The sequence below is a fragment of the Aethalodelphis obliquidens genome, unplaced genomic scaffold (assembly GCF_003676395.1).
Source record: "Aethalodelphis obliquidens isolate GAN/ISIS:26980383/991018 unplaced genomic scaffold, ASM367639v1 scaffold7, whole genome shotgun sequence".
NCBI lineage: Eukaryota > Metazoa > Chordata > Mammalia > Artiodactyla > Delphinidae > Aethalodelphis > Aethalodelphis obliquidens.
In genome coordinates, this window is record NW_020837951.1 from 5,000,371 (window position 1) to 5,006,977 (window position 6,607).

The window sequence follows — 6,607 nt, forward strand, 5'->3', positions numbered from 1 at the left end:
GAGAGAGAGAGAGGGAGAGAGGGAGAGGGAGAGGGAGAGGGAGAGGGAGAGGGAGAGGGAGAGGGAGAGAGAGAGAGAGGGAGAGGGAGAGAGAGACTGACTCCATCATCCACCAAGTAACAGCCACTGCTGCCTACATGAACTCCCTGACACGAGCCCTCCCCACAAGGATGAATTCCCTCCTCCAGGCAGCAGCTCTCTCTCCACACACACTGCCAGGATGGAAAGAGCCTGTGAGTCCAAATGCCACAGTGGGGACAGCAGCTCTACTTTGGAAGGCTGTTGCGGGAACTGGAGATAACGGCCCCAAGGTGTGAAGAGAAGTCGGTGGCACAGACAAGGGACCCCTCAAACAGGCCCTGTCCCTCCCCCCACCCCTCTACACTCTCTGCACCTTGAGGCTCCCTCCCTTCTCAAGAAAGCAGGGACTGAGAGCTCACTTTCTGCAAGGAGGTAGTGACCAATGATCAGACATCCCCACCCCACTTTCTTCAGGGCCTCACAGCACTCTGCAGCCTCTACGGCAAACGCGGCTCTGGACGTTCTGACACAAAAAGACAACCACCGCTGATCACGTGGCAGCCGAGCGGTATAACTGACACACACACACACAATTATGCAAACACATATGTACATAAATGTGACTGTGTACTTATCTACATGTGCACACACACACCAGAAATGACCCTAATTCAGTTCCACTTCATTCACAGAAACTATCTAGAAAACAGGGATGTTCTGTTTAAACACGGCAGAAGGACCACAGGCATTTATAGCTCACCTCTCCAAAACCCTCTAAAATGACAACAAAGAGACCCCCAAAGACAGGGACGATTTTGGCAGAGAACAGACATAAGTAGTAATAGATTTAGGAGATTACAGATCCTAGGAACTGAGGACCCCAGAGAGCTGGGAAGGTCCTAAGAGTAGTGGGTGCCCTGGAAGACTGCGGGGGGGACGGGGGGGGGGGGTAAAGCTGGGAGCTCTTGCAGAGAGGCTGCATGTGCAAGAGCCTGCCTCCACATCGCCTCCCTGCCCGCCCCTCCCCCCCAGATAAATTAAACAAGAGAAGTCTAGACTTGAGAACACCAGGGTCAAAGGGGGTGGGGGTGAGGAAAGGAGCTAAAAAAAGAAGCTAAGTACAAACCTGAGGAGCAAACCAGAGGCTCCCTCTGCTCTTGGCCTCCCAGAAGAGTTGGTAGACAAACCAATTACCTCCCTCCCTCCACACCCTTGGCAAAGAGGGAGTCTTCTCTCGAAAACCTACAGAGCGGACCTTGGGGCTGGAGAATAAAAGGGTGGCTTCTCACCCACCCACCCCACTCCCAAGAGCCCCCTCTGACCCACCCACCGAGTTTCCAGTCAGCTGTGTCTGAGACCTCAAATAAAAGACAGAAACCAAATAAACTACAGAACCTGGAGGGGGGCTTCCCCTCTGGTGGCGCAGTGGTTAAGAATGCGCCTGCCAATGCAGGGGACACGGGTTCGAGCCCTGGTCTGGGAAGATCCCACATGCCGTGGGGCAACTAAGCCCGTGAGCCACAACTACTGAGCACACGCGCCTAGAGCCCGTGCTCCGCAACAAGAGAAGCCACCGCAATGAGAAGCCCGCACACCGCAACGAAGAGTAGCCCCTGCTCACCACAACTAGAGAAAGCCCACACGCAGCAGCGCAGCAACGAAGACCCAACGCAGCCAAAAATAAATAAATCTTTAAAAAAAAATTTAACTTCAACTTCAATAGAAGAAATGCAAGATAAAGTCAAGGATCTCTCAGAAAACATAACAAGGAGATGAATTAGATTAATCCAGGAATCCAAATCTAACTAGGATTTCTAGAAACACAGAGGCAAAAGGAGGGAAATTATCAAATAAAAATTACAAGAGAAATTCCCAGAGCTGAAGTACCCAAGGCTGCGAGGGCCCGCTCAGTGCTCAGAGTAAGGCGTGTAAAAGGAGCACAAGGTACAACACGAAACTTCAGTGCGCTAGGGATGAATACAAGAACCCAAAAGCTGCTGAAAGCCGACCTTCCCTCCACCCCCACAAAAAAGGTCCCAGGGAGGAAGGAGGGGAACGGCAGTGAGTCCCCAGGAGCACTGTGGTTCTCATCAGTATCATCCCCGCCTCCCCCCGCCCCAGAAAACAATTTCCACTCGGAAATCCAGTCCCCAGCTGACCAAGTCAAGTGCAGGGATAGAAAAAGACTTTTTCAGATGCACACAAGAACTCAAAACATTTATTTATCTTCTTAGAAAGTTGCAGAGAAAGATACTCTAATGAACAAGAGAGAATACCAAGACAGAGGTATATGCTGCAGGAGCCATTCCTGCCTGCCTTTCTGGAAGCTAGTTCTCCGTTCTTCCTTTCCAGAGGAAGTGACCTAGTCCTCTCCCAGGCAGACAGCAGCTGGAAGGCTGACCCACACCCAGCTTGGGGGAGGGGCATGCCTGTCTAAGGGAGAAACCCACCGCCCCTTGCCAGTGGCCCACCCAGACTAATAAGATACCTGGTTCCTTAGGGACAACACCTCACACAGGACCAACACCTCACACAGGACCAACCAATCTGGAACCTGCCCACCTCTAGAGTTCTACTTACCTGAACCAATAAATTTCCTTATTGTTGAAAGCAGCTTAAGACAGTTGTTGTTATTTGACGCTCACATTCCCCAGCTGATATACATACACATAGGATCAAAGAAACAAGAGATCCAACACAGAAGGACAAGACCAGAGTGACAACCACAGAAAGCCCAAGATGGCAGCTGCACTACAGAAAGAGAGGAACGGTCCTGATGAGAGCAGGACAGAGGGTTCCAAGGGATAAACGGAACAGGTTATCTAATGTATCTGGGCAATTATAAAACAGTATTTGTTGCATTTTATGGAAGCATTTGTAAAAAGTAGAAGATAGAAGAAGGTTTAAGAGAGTTCAATTTGTCAATCTTTTCTATTTTGGTAGTGCCTTCTGTATCCTATTTAAAGAATTTTGTCCTCTCCAAGATCGAACTCTCCTGTTTTCTTCTAGAAGCTCTGTTTTCTCTTTCATGTTTAGCTCTATAATCTACCTAAAACTGATTCTGGATACGATTTGAGGTAGAAAATTCTTTCCCCGCCCCCCATACAGAGAATCCAATTTTCCCAGTACCTTTTTTTTTGAAAAGGCCACCTTTTCCATCTGTCTAGTGGCACCTTTGTCATAAATTAAGTGACTACTTATGTGCGGTCTGTTTCAAGATCTCTGTTCTATTGTATCAGTCTATTCGTCTATCCTTTTGCCAACACTGTGCTGCCTTACTTACGGTAGCTTTTACAAAGTCCTGACATCTAGTCCTTTCAGCTTTGTTCTTTAAGGATGCTTTGATTATTCTTGGCCCTTTGCATTTTCATATACATTTCAGAATCAGTTTGTCAGTTTCTAAACAACCAACAAGGAAAGAAAAGCCTGCAGGGATTTTGGTTGGAATTACATGGAATCTAGAGATCAGTGCAGGGAGAACTGGACATCTTTACAACGCCAAGTGCAGGCGAGTGTGTGGAGGTAGGACACGGCTCCTGCACTGCTGGTGGGCGTGCCAATTGGTACCATCTCTGGAAAACAGGCAGCCATCCACTAAAGCTGAACATATGCCTCCCCTGTGACCTGGCAATTCCATTCCTAGGTATGAACCCAACAGAACACATACACACACGCATCTAAAGACGTGTGAGAATGTTAATGGCAGCAGTATTCAGGATAACTCAAAACGGCTGGTAACAAGCTAAAAGTCTATCCCGGCTAGAATGAATAAACATTATATTCACATAACAAAATACTATTTAACAATGAGAAGGAACAGACAGATGGTAACTAGGCTTATCGTGGCCATCATTTTGAAATGCACAGAAATAGTGAATCACTATACTGTGTACCAAGAACTAATACAGAGTTGTAGGTCAATTATACTCCAAAAACAAAGTAATTATGTAACTAAGTAACTAACTCATAGAAAAAGAGATCAGATGTGTGGTTACCAGAGGTGGAGGGAGGGGGAAGGGGAATTGGATGAAGGTGGTCAAAAGGTACAAACTCGCAGTCATAAGATAAGTAAGTACAGGGATGTGACGTGCAACATGGAAATATAATTAACACACTGTACGTTACATGTGAAAGCTGTTAGAGAAGAAATCTGAAGAGTTCTCATCACTAGGAAAAAATTTTTTTTCTATTCCTTTAATTTTGTATCCATATATTCAATAAAATGATGTTCACTAAACTTACTGTGGTAATCATTTCATAGTGTATGTAAGTCAAACCATTATCCTGTACAGCTTATCAGCTGTATCTCAATAAAACTGGAAAAAAAAATAAATGAGAAGGAATAAACGCCACACAACTACATGGGTGAAACTCACAAATATATAACATTGAACAAAAGAAGCCAGACACAAAAAAAGTAAGAAGCAGAACAAAGTCATGGGTTGGGAGACAATCCATGATGAAAATGTAACTAGCACGAACCTGTATTTGCAGAGCAATTTTAAAATGAAAAAAAAAAAAACATTTTAAATGGAAAACACAGCAATCGCTACATGTTGATAGATCAAAGCCCACTCAAAACAGTAACAGAGACAGTAATAGATGATCTGATCAAGGTAGATCAGCAAACATGTTCAAAAAGTGACTACAAATGAGACTTTATGGAAAACCCCAAATTCTGAAAAGCAAAAATCTCTGACCACAGCGCAACAGAATAAGATATAATGAAGGCAGAAGAAAAAATAACCCTATCAGTTGGAAAACTCAAACCTCCGTCTTAAAAAACTTTGACTCAAAGGGGAATTCAAAACCATAGCTGCAGAATACCTTGAAAATAGCACAGATGGAGAAAAGAACACTACACACCAAACTTTTGAAACAGAGACAAATTTGTTCTCAGAGGAAATTCAATCATCTAAAAACTTAAAATTCCTAACAGAAAAGAATGAAATTAAGCATCTGATACGAGGAGTCAGAAAAAAAGACACAACTGAACACGAAGGAAAGCAGAAATAATTCACAAAGAAAAAAGCCAAAAGTAATTTAATGAATACATCTGAATAAAGCTGAATTTTAAAACAGCAGTTCCCTGAAACAAGAAAAAAATAGATAAACCACAATGAGAAAGGTATTTGTACCCTCAATTTACAGACAAGACACCAAGGCTCAGTGAGGTTAAATGACTGGCCCAAGGTCACTATCTTCAAGTTAGGGCATAGCAAAGCCTGAACTTGAACCCAGGTCAGTCTGACATCTAGGCACTGGTCCAGAAGTGCTGGCACTCAGAGAAACACCTGCTACTGCGATTATGAGGTCCACGATAGCCACCAAGGGGCCCTGAGGCCCAGAATAAAATATCCACAGTAGGCCCAGGCTCTGTGTGTACCCCTGGGGCTGTGGTGAACGTGCAGGGCAAGTCTGGCCCGGGGTGCACCGCATCAGGTAGGAACTCTACTCTTAACACAGGGTCCGGTGGGCCCAGGGTGTGCGCAGGCTCCGGGCTCCTCACCCACAGGGGTCTGTCTTGAGTCTCCCTAAGCACAGCGCTTGCCTGATGGTTCCAGTGACCAACGTCATCGCTAGTGACCAACTTAACTGCTACGGCTCCTTCCTTCATGAGCAGTGGGGTCAGTCCCTACCCACCTAGCTCACAGGCACACAGGCTTGAGCTGAAGCCTGAGAGGACTCCAGCTAGAAATCTATTTGCAGTCTGCAAAGAGCTACTGGACTATCTCACCTTTTGAATATGCAGTTAACTTATTAGCAAGTAGAAAAAAATTTTAAATAAAAAACTCAAAAAGGCAATTTCAATATACATACAGCCAGGGATGGATAGCTGGACAGATGTGCCACACATAGGCCTCCCTGCCCAGGGGCAAAATTTACCAAGGACATGGCAAATAAAAGAAACACATGACACATAGCTCTATTTCCGTTTTTCCTTCCTTTTCCACCTACAAATAATGGTGAATTAGCAAGTGAGAAGCACTCTGCAAATGCCATCAAAATCTATGCTCTATGTGGGATCCTGGCTCCCCGACTAGGGATTGAGCCCATGCCTGCTGCGTTGGAAGCGCGGAGTCTTGACCGCTGGACTACCAGGGAAGTCCCAGGAATACAACTTTTAAAGGAGAAGTTGTAAACCCCTTGGTTATATGAACTGCAGATTTTTAGTAAGAAGTCACGTATTTTAAATGACTTGAAGGAATGAAGGCAGGAAGGAAAGAAGGAAGAAAGAAAAAGGGACTTCCTTGGTGGTGCAGTGGATGGGACTCCACACTCCCAATGCAGGGGGCCCCGGGTTCGATCCCTGGTCGGGGAGCTAGATCCCACATGCATGCCGCAACTAAGAGTTTGCATGCCACAACTAAGGAGCACACCAGCTGCAACTAAGACCCGGCGCAACCAAATAAATAAATGAATAAATAAAATAAAACAGATATTAAAAAAAAAATCTATGCTCTATATTATAAAATCTGATTCAGGAGAGAACAAAAATTGGAGACAGGATTTGTATTGGATTGTTCCTTCTAACCAGATCAACAAAGCAGTTTCCGGGGACCACTGACACATAAACAGACATGAT